General features: G+C 45.3%; 1 protein-coding gene and 1 non-coding gene across 4 annotated transcripts in view; both read left to right on the top strand.

Annotated features, from left to right (window-relative positions):
* The first annotated feature begins 16 nt into the window (after positions 1-16).
* Positions 17-9619, top strand: part of Zdhhc3 (zinc finger DHHC-type containing 3) — a 43892-nt gene continuing 34289 nt past the window's right edge. For 2 of the 3 annotated variants that reach the window (XM_008849505.3, XM_029554285.1), the window contains exon 1: positions 78-217. The gene's annotated coding sequence lies outside the window, so the exon portion shown is untranslated. Of the gene's footprint in view, positions 218-9619 lie in introns of all 3 variants that reach the window. The other variant, XM_008849506.3, reaches the window with a different exon arrangement.
* Positions 8578-8714, top strand: LOC115067059. Its single transcript, XR_003846496.1, has one exon. It is a non-coding gene; the product is annotated as a small nucleolar RNA SNORA2/SNORA34 family (small nucleolar RNA).

The raw sequence follows: 9619 nt of genomic DNA, 5'->3' as shown, positions 1-9619 counted from the left end.
AGCTCCTGCAGCCGCGGCCGCCGCCACCGCCTGGAGCTCCATGGGCCTCTCCTGCGCGCCACGGGGTGTGTGGCCGAGTCCGGCGAGCCGCGGCGCCCGGTACTCGAGTCATCGCGGTCGCCCAAGGCCGGGCCCTGGGGCGGGGGCTGCAGCAGGCGGCGCCGGCGGAGGGAGCGCCCCCGGGGGCGCGGTTCAGCGAGCTGCCTCCGGCCTGACGGTCAGTGCTGAGGGAAGCCGGGGCGGGGAGGAGGAGCCGCGGGAGGCGGGAAGCAGGCGGGAGGGAGGTGCGGGCCCGAGCCAGGACTCCGTGCGGCGCAGCACTGTTAGCCGGAGTTGAAGTCGCCAAGAGTGCACGAGAGACACCCCAGGAAGAAGGCGGAAGTCGTGCCTCCCGGGGAGGACCGGCTCCCCAGCCGCCTCTTGGTTCCTAGCTAGAATGGTTAAGAAGAGGCCATGGAGCCCTCTAGGTCATTCTCAACGGGAAAGATCAGGGCCAGGACCTGGGCAGCTTCCTCACCTCTCCTTCCTTCCTCCCCATAACTGTCCCCAGTAAATGGTGACCTGGAACTTTACAAGTTACCCTTTCCCGGGATGGTTGCCAGAGCATTGTACCAAAAGAGCAGGGAAGAGGGTCTTGCCGCGTGCCAGCCAAGGGCGCAGTGTTAGAGCGCCCCCACCCTCCACTCCACCGGATGCCCCCATGAAGAGAGTCGCTGGTTGCTCTGGACAGCTTCCTGAAAGAAAACCGACCCTGGGTGAATATGGGACTTGGATATCCAGAGAGGATGCCTGCAAGGTGAAGCTGGGGGTCACCATGGGAACCCCTCAAGGAAGAGAGTCAGGCTATGGACCAAGTTTTAAAGTAGCCATGCCAAAAATGGGGGGAGAGTTGCCAAAGCTGATTGAAACTTTATTTAACCGATATCCCATTCTTGAGGATTTTCCCTGTTTTTGAAAATGAAAGTAACTCTTCACAACTTAATCATCAAGAAAATTTTTAAAAGGTGTTTCTCAGATTATGGATTTACAGCTATTAGGAGCTGACACTTTGCCCAAAGAAGCTTCTTGGGCAAATGGGACGGCTGGTGGTTAGAGCTTTGATGGTGGATTAATGGGTATAGTGGGATTGGAAAATGAGTCTGAAAAAGCAACAGGAAGTGCCTGATCACATTCTTAGGCACTAAACTTCCCTCAAATGGATGACCTTTTCTTAGTAAACTGGTCGTGAGTTTCTTGTGTCTTTACATAGTTCTCTACAGGTGCCTCCGAAGTGAAGACTTCTTAATAGGGTTGCTCTTTGCCCTCCAGCACATCTGGGAGAGGTAAAGCCAGAAGGATTTCCTTCCTTCTAAATGTAGGCACAAGTGCCCAATCTGATATGGCACCTGGACCCCACCTTTGTGTATGGTGAGGAACTCTGATGAACTAACAAGAGACTCTATTAGGTAGGATGTCTTATGCTCGAGAGTGTTCTGAAGAGAGACCTGAAAGTACGATTTTAATACCTATTTTTAATAACTAGTGTGACTAAGGGGGCTAAGGATTTAAAAGATGACAGCAAGTTGAAAGGTCAGAAAAGACACTTGGAAGAAAAGTGTTTGACCACCATAGAGTCATTTTTCTGGAAAAATCTTTCAGCATGTCTTCACAAGTATCTAACAGTAACAGTGCTAGCATGAACAAGACCCTGGGTTCCATCCAAGCACCACACATGCATACCCCAGCCCCTGACAACTGACAGCAGGTTCCTTGTGGAGAAGGGTCAGCAATATTTGCTGAATAATTTTATGAATGATGTTTGATATTAGGCTTAGAAGATCTGAAGAAATAGAAACAGCAGAGAGTTGTTAATCTCTACTAGAACTTGGTGCCTTCAGTCATTCTGCTGAAATGCTGCCAGGCCATCTCCATGTCCATTGAGACTGCTTTAGATGTCTTTAAAACTCATAAGTTCATAATTTATTTGTCTACTGGAGCAATTCAAGGAAACTATTAGGAGCAGAAAAGTTAAAAAGCCAAGGATGGTACATTATATTGTTTTACGCCAGCTCACTTTTCCATTTCTGTCAGATTCTTTTGGTTTCATGCTGTTTTATAGCTGTGTTTATTCTACAATCTGTACTTGGTTGATTTTCCTTGACACTGGAAATTATTGTGTATCGAGCATAATTCTAGGCACTTTACAAAGATTCAGTCCTCAGTCCTGCCTGGTCTACATAACAAGTTCAAGGCTAGCTATGGCTACAGGGAGACCCTGTCTCAGAATACCCACAAAACAACAACAAAGATTCAGTCCTCTAAACAGCCTTCTGAGGGCTATTTTACAGATTGGGAAACAAAGGCACAGAGAGCTTAACTATCTTTGAGCAATTAGTAGGTGGAAGAGGCATGATTTAAGTAGAGGCATTGTGGCTCCCCCACCTCCACTCCTAACCTTCTATAGCATCCTCACAAACTCCATGTCCTCTATCAAGGAACCCAGTGCAGGAGGCCCATGTTTATTATGGAATTGATAACTACCCTGTAAAATACAGTTAGGTTTAGTTTCAATTGATTAATTTTTAGTGTTGGTGCTAGGGATTGAACCTAGGGTTTATGAATCATAGGCAAACACATCCCCAGCCCTAGGTTTAATTTCAAAATCAAGGATGTTCAAGCTTGAATTCACATCGTTTGAATCCTCTTTGAAAGGAACATGGAGTGTGATGTGGATAAATCCTGTTCCTGTTTTAGCCTAATTCATTAGTTAAAGGGAAAAGTTATGTGCAGAGTAGAGTTGACCTCCAAGTAGCTGAGAGCTCTCAACACGAGGAATAGGTCTGGAATGACCTGGAAGACCTGATAGACCTGGAATGAAGGGAAGGGTGGAATGCATGCTTAGAGAGCCAAACATTCAGGAAGTAGTTGTGAGTGCCTAGAGTTCTCATGAGCCTCAGGACATAAGAATCCCAAAGCACTTGCTTAAAAGAAGTGTAGGGTTTATTATAGTTAGGGAGTCCAGGCCCTTGAGCTACTGCATGAACCAGATAATAAAATGAAATGCTCAATTGAGCCAGGTGGTAATTAGAAGGAAGGCCAGGCTGTAATAAGGTGCTAATTGTGCAGGCCAAGCACCAAGTGCAAGAGAGAAAAAGCTGCTGCTAACAACATTATAAAGCAGGAGTAAATATGTCCCACCCACCCATGTTTCATTAAAGCCATAAAAGCCAGTTACAAAAAGCCCTGGGGCAGCGCGGAGAACCCAGAAGGACTATTTTAGTCCTGGTCTGTTTCAGATGGTGGCCAAGTTTTAGGCCTTTTCTTCTATGCTTTCACCATTAGCCTGGTATACTAGAGAGTACAAAGCAAGCTACTGTTTTTCCTAGGGTCTGTTTCCTTTGTATACTTTGCATTTGTCCTGTCTGGACTTTGTCTTAGGAATACTGAATGTAAACAACCTCTCATAATCTAACCACAGTTCTGACTATCTTGTCCTTGATCTTATGATTTAGGATTATAGTGATAGAAATATTAGAAAAATTGGTAGCAGTATATGAGCCATGCTTATTCCTGGTTAAGAGACTGGTCTGTCCAAGGCTCAGGGGGTCATATGTGAGAAAGGGGATCATACATTCTGATTTTCAGATACAGAAGTATTTAAATGTACATCCTGAGAGCTGTTAACAGTATCTGAGGTCTAAATGGAGGGGTGTTACCTCAGTATTGACCTGCTAGGGGGACCAGGAGATTGACACCGTGCTACCTCTTGTTCTACCATTTAAAAAAAAAAATCATTTCTTTCCTTTTGGGAAGATTTCCAGAGATACTTAGCCAGGTGATTCCTGGCTGCCAAGTATGAGAAAGCTAGAGGTGCATACTCTTGATTTTATTGTCTCAGCCCTATAGAAATGCCAGGGCTTTGTTCTCATAGTCCCCTCTAAACTGCAACATTCAGGGGGTGCAGATGTCTGACGATTGAAGTCTTTGAATTTTCTGTGCTAAAGACACCATTGTGCTCCTATCAGGGTCAGTGGGGACTTCGGAATACCTTTGAGTGAGATCAGTGTCTCACCTTTGCAAAGTGCATCTAGTGGGGCCAGTACCCATCTAGCCTCAGTCCTACTGCAGTGAGTCTTGATCTTGGCACATAAAGCCTGTGGTGTTTCTAAACCAAGAATCAGTAGCAGAGAATCCAGAAAGACAGGTTGGTTAGGAAGATAAGAATCTGGTGAACAGACTGCTAGGCTTTGCGGCTTTCTTGCTTTGTAACTGTAAGCCAGTCAGTTAACCTCTCAGCCTTACTTTACTCCCAAACCAGTATCTTGCCATGTTGTAAACTCAGAATAGATCCTGGATGTGTTAAGATTTAAACACAAGGCCAGTGAGATGGCTCAGTGGGTAAAGGTGCCTGCTGCCAAGCCTGATGACTTGAGTTTGATCCCTGAAACCCACATGGTGGAAGGAGAGAACTGACTCCTACAAGTTGTTCTCTGACCTGCATGTGAGTCAGACAGACAGACTATACACACACACACACACACACACACACACACACACACACACAAAGTAATCAAAAATAAACACTGAAAAATGGCCATGTTTAACTTTGGATTTTTTTTTTTTTCGGTCTTTTTGAGACAGGGTCTCCTTGTAGCCCCAGCTGTCGTGGAACTCTATGTAGACCTGGCTAGCTTCGAACTTACAAAGATCAACCTGCCTCTGCCTCCCAAGTGCTGGGATTAAAGGCGTGAGCCACCATGCCCGGCTAACTTTGGAATTTTAAAGACTTCTTTCATTTACCATTTTTGTAATATTTAATGTTTCTTTTGTTATTGTTTGTTAAACTATGACAGTCTCATGAAAGTTTGGCCGGCCTAGAACTATGTAATATAGCCAAGGATGACCCTGACCTTCTGATCCTCCCACCTCTACTTCCCAATTGCTGGGTTTTCAGGCGGTACTGCCACACCCAGTTAGTGGTGCTGGGGATTAAATCCAGGGTTTAGTCAATGGTAGCAAGAACTCTGCCAACTAAGCTGCAACCCCAGCCCATATTTGATAGAGTTTGAGGATGTTGTTTCCACTTGTAAAAACTGAACATGCTTGGGAAAGTTGCTGATGCGTTTTCTTTTGAATATTAGCAAACGATGGGAGAAAGGAGTTAAGGTAAGCTATTGGTAAATATATATTCTAAGAAATCAGCAAAGAAAGTGTTGCATTTGGTCCTGAAAAGAGAGGACTTCAGAATCTAATCACTGGAAGGACCTTACCAGTTAGCCACATCTTCCCCCTAATCCCAGCACTAGAGAGGCTTAGGCAGGGGGATTGCAAGAGTTTGCGGCCAGCCTAGGTGTCCTAGGTTCCTCCCAAGGCTCTGCTCTTGTGTTCTTACACACATGCCTGGGCTAAGGGTAGCAGCAGAGATTTGAAAGCCAGACTTACCTCCTTCTTGAAGCCTAGTACAGTTGAAGAGCTGTTCGTTCTGATCCTGACAAGTTTCTGCTTTTAGTCCCTACAGAAATCGGGCCCTTTCCTGGGTGATGTCACAGTAGCTATGTGTCTGTATATGGCACAGTGTGGAGCCAGGTGATATTCTCAGCACTATCAAGTGGGAACCTTTGCTGGTTAGGCCTTGCCTGGCATGGGTTGGCTTTCTCAGAAAATTCAGTGACTCCAGCAGATTTTAGGGATTAAGTCTTAGTGACTTGCCCTCCCACCTCCTAGGCTAGGGCAAGATCAGTCTTCTAGATGTTGCTTGGTGTTCTTACAGGGCCATGCTTCAGTCCAGAATGGTTTGGTTCAAGCCTATAGCTTTGAACACTGCTGCACGGGGCTGGTCCACTTCATAGTACCTGCTCTGAGTAACTATGTGAGGGCAAAATGGCCAAACTGTAAGTAACCCAGGGACTTGGTGCCAATATGACCCTCTCCCCTTTTAAATTTTATTTAATGGTGGTAGTGAGCAGTTAAAAGCCAGCTTTGAAGGCCAGGCATGGTGGCACATGCCTTTAGTCCCAGCACTTGGGAGGCAGAGGCAGGTAGACCTCTGTGAGATCAAGGCCAGTCTGGTCTACATAGTGAGTTCCAGGCCAGTTGGGGCTACAGGGAGACCCTGACTGAAAAATACAACAGAAAAACAAAAAAAAGAAACTAGACTATTCTATCACTTAAATGCTGCTGTGGCTCAACAGGTAAAGGTAAATGCTAAGCCTGATGAAAACCTGAGCTCTGTCCCAGGACCCCATATGGAAATGAAATTCTTCTTCAAATCATGTGGTTATTAAATAAAAGTAAATAAATAAATACATAAACCTACCCCCCCCCCCCCCCCCCCGCCAAAAAAAAGGCCAACTTTAAGGGGTAGATCCATCCTGTCTCCAATGCTTCCTGGAGGTGTGGACTCTCCACACATCAGTTTCCTCTCTAAAAGAAAGGAGAAAGTGGAGCTTGGTGCCTACAGGGTAGAGCAGGTGTGAGGATCAGGCAACACAGGTGTCTAGCATGTACCCGTGCCTGGCAGGTATTAGAAGTTTAGTAAAAGTTGGAAAAAGTCCCAGCCCACCTTCAACCTCACCTGTAGCAACAGACAAGCCTGTTGTCCATCTTTGAGGCTACCCTGACAGGCAGAAGACAGTTCAGTGTTGAGATTGTACACATGCTTATAAAGGAAGGGTTTCTCAAATTGTGAGGGTATCTCAGCCATTGGTACATATTCTCAGTAGCTAGTAGATCTGTGACTTGTTAGGGTAGGAAGATTTTCCTCTTGGGTTACTGACTACATGGAGGAGTTACTTCAGGGAGATGGCCCTAGCAAGCAGTTGAATAGATAGCAGCACGTACCTTGGCCAGTCCCAGAGTGTGAGTCAGCCATCCCTCTGGTCATTTCATGGACAACCCACCAACTCTCACCTTGTCATACAGTCTTTGCCAGGTTTGGAAGAGGCCAACCAGTCTCAATAGTAGCTTTCTAAGAGACTTTGCTTCAAACAGCCTGTAAAATGGCTCCCTGAAGAAGGAATCTTCTGGGTTTTTTTGTTGCTTTGTTGTGTGATAGCAGGTGTTGAGGCCCAAACTGGTCTTGAGAGCCTCCTGCTTCAGTTTCTCGGTGCTAGGATTATAGGTGAGCACCAACATTTCCAGGTTTAATAATGAGTATAATGAGCTTCCGGGAGCCAGAGGAAGAAGAATATGCTTAGAGTGCTGTCTCTGTTCATCTGTCTTGAGATAGCTGTCCTGATACTCACCTTGTAGTCTAGGGTGGTCTCAAGCTTTTAGTCCTCCTGCCCAAGCCTCCCAGATGCTGGGATTGCAGGCACGAGCCACTTTGCCTAGCTTACTTCCTCAGTCTTTTAAAAGGAGTTCAGAAATTAAGATCTTGCCAACTTTCTCAATGGGGGCACCTAAAGCTTAGCTGATGTGACTGACTGCTCCTCTGGTCCCTGAAGGGTATGTGTGGGAGGAGTAAATAGAACTTGTGTTTCCTGTTTGGTCCTTCCTCCTAGAGAGGAAGGGACCAGCCATGTGCTGAGCTCCAAAGCCATGTGTCAGGCAGGGATGGCAAGCAGAGATGGCTCTGAGTCCTGGCTCCAGTTTATACTGTGCTCAGTCTGCCCTTGAGAATCTTACCCAAACCTTTGGAGCCACTCTGTTAGCTCTGCAGTAGAGAATCATACAAGCTCCTATCTGAAATAAAATAGACCATATAGGCTTTGACCATCCCTGCAGACAGTACATGTCTTGTTTGAGACAAAATGTGAAAAGGATCCCCCATATCCACATCTGTGAGAGGAGAATTAGACTCAAAAGTTGTCTCAGGTAGTGATTTTTTTTTTTTTTTAAACCAGTTAATCTTATGTGTGGTCTTGTCTTAGAATTGTCTCAACTCAGGGCCTGGAGAGATGGCTCAGCAGTTAAGAACACTGGTTGTTCTTGCAGAAGACCCAAGTTTGAAACCCAGCACCCACATGGCAGCTAACAACTGTCTGTAACTCCAGTTCCAACAGCCTCTTCTGTCTTCCGTGGGCATTGCACGACATGGCTGCACTTACCTACACACATACACATAAAATAAAAATAATAAATAAATTTAAAAAAAAAGAATTGTCAGGGCTGGAGAGATGGCTCAGTGGTTAAGAGCACTGACTGCTCTTGCAGAGAACCCAGGTTCCATTCCCAGCACCCACATGGTGGCTATGAACTGTCCTTAACTCTAGTTCCAGGGGAATCTGAAGCCTTCTTCTGGCATCCGCGGCATTGCATGACACAGTTGCACTCACATACATGCAGGCAATACACATAATGTACACATAAAATAAAAATAATAAAATTTTTTTAAAATTATAATAAAAAAAAAGAATTGTCTCAACTCTTCTCACCATCAGTGTGTATAACAAGAAAAGGTAGACAGTGTCACTCAAACAATAGTACTTCAACTGTTCTTCCATGTCTGTGATTTGTCACAGTATATGTGGGTGTACATTTCTTTAATGCAGTCTAGTAAAATAATTGCAGTCAGTTCAGAGCTGTTAGCATCCAAATCCCAGACTTCTTTTCTGAAACAAAAACATGTACATGAATGGGTTTTATAAGAAGGGGACTTTGGCCGCCAATGAAGGCCAGCAGCTTGCTGAAGCTGTTGGTTTCAACCAGGAGCCTAAAGAAAAGTCTTTCTGTGGTCTGTTGACCATTTCAGAAATTTGGAAATGTAAAGGTCAATTCGTTAGAAAGAAACATCTGATTGGTAATAAAAGCCGAGTGTAGTGGCACATGCAGTACTTGGGAAGCAGAGGCAGGTGAATCTCTGTGAAGCCTCAGGCCAGTCTGGTCTATACATAGCAAATTCCAGACCAGCCAGGACTACACAGTGAGGACCTCTCTGAAAAAAGAAGAAAAAAAAAGCCAGTTGAGAGGCCACAAGGGAAACTTAGCTTACCATTTCCTGATTTTCAATGAATTTTAATTGATAAGGTTTGGTTTGCAAGTATAATGGTTTGCTTTTCTTTTTCCCCCTTTACATTTTTTTTAATTGAAGCTTGAGTATGTCAAACACGGAGGTAGGCAGAGGGAGCCTGATCCTGCTGCAGAGAGAAGTGATGTGTAGAGGAGGAAAGGCAAGCCTGCCAGCTCTACCTGTCTGAACACCTTCCTCTTAGTGGGCCTCTGCCTTTGCTCTGTCAGGCTCTGGACCACACCCTTAACTGTGGAAAAGTTTAGTGACTCATTCCATTTTATCCAAGGCTCAATTTTCTTTTTTTTAAATTATTTTTTATTTTATTTTATGTGTATACGTGTAGGTAAGTGCACCCGTGTTGTGCAATGCCTGCGGAGGACAGAAGAGGCCGTTGGATCCCCTGGACAGTTGTTAGCTGCCATGTGGGTGCTAGGATTCAAACCCAGGTCTTCTGCAAGAACAGCCAGTGTTCTTAACCGCTGAGCCATCTCTCCAGCCCTGTTATTGTTTTTTAATATTTATTATTTTTATTTTATGTGTACAAGTGTACAGCCTGCATGTCTGTGAGTGCACCCGTGCTGTGCAATGCTGTGGAGGTCAGAAGAGAGCTTCAGATTCCCCTGGAAGTGGAGTTAAGGATGGTTTGTAGCCGCCATGTGGGTGCTGGGAATCAAACCCAGGTCATCTGCA

This window comes from Nannospalax galili, unplaced genomic scaffold (genome assembly GCF_000622305.1).
Source record: "Nannospalax galili isolate Female #2095 unplaced genomic scaffold, S.galili_v1.0 scaffold443, whole genome shotgun sequence".
Classification (NCBI taxonomy): Eukaryota; Metazoa; Chordata; class Mammalia; order Rodentia; family Spalacidae; genus Nannospalax; species Nannospalax galili.
This window is presented reverse-complemented; position numbering and strand designations above follow the sequence as displayed.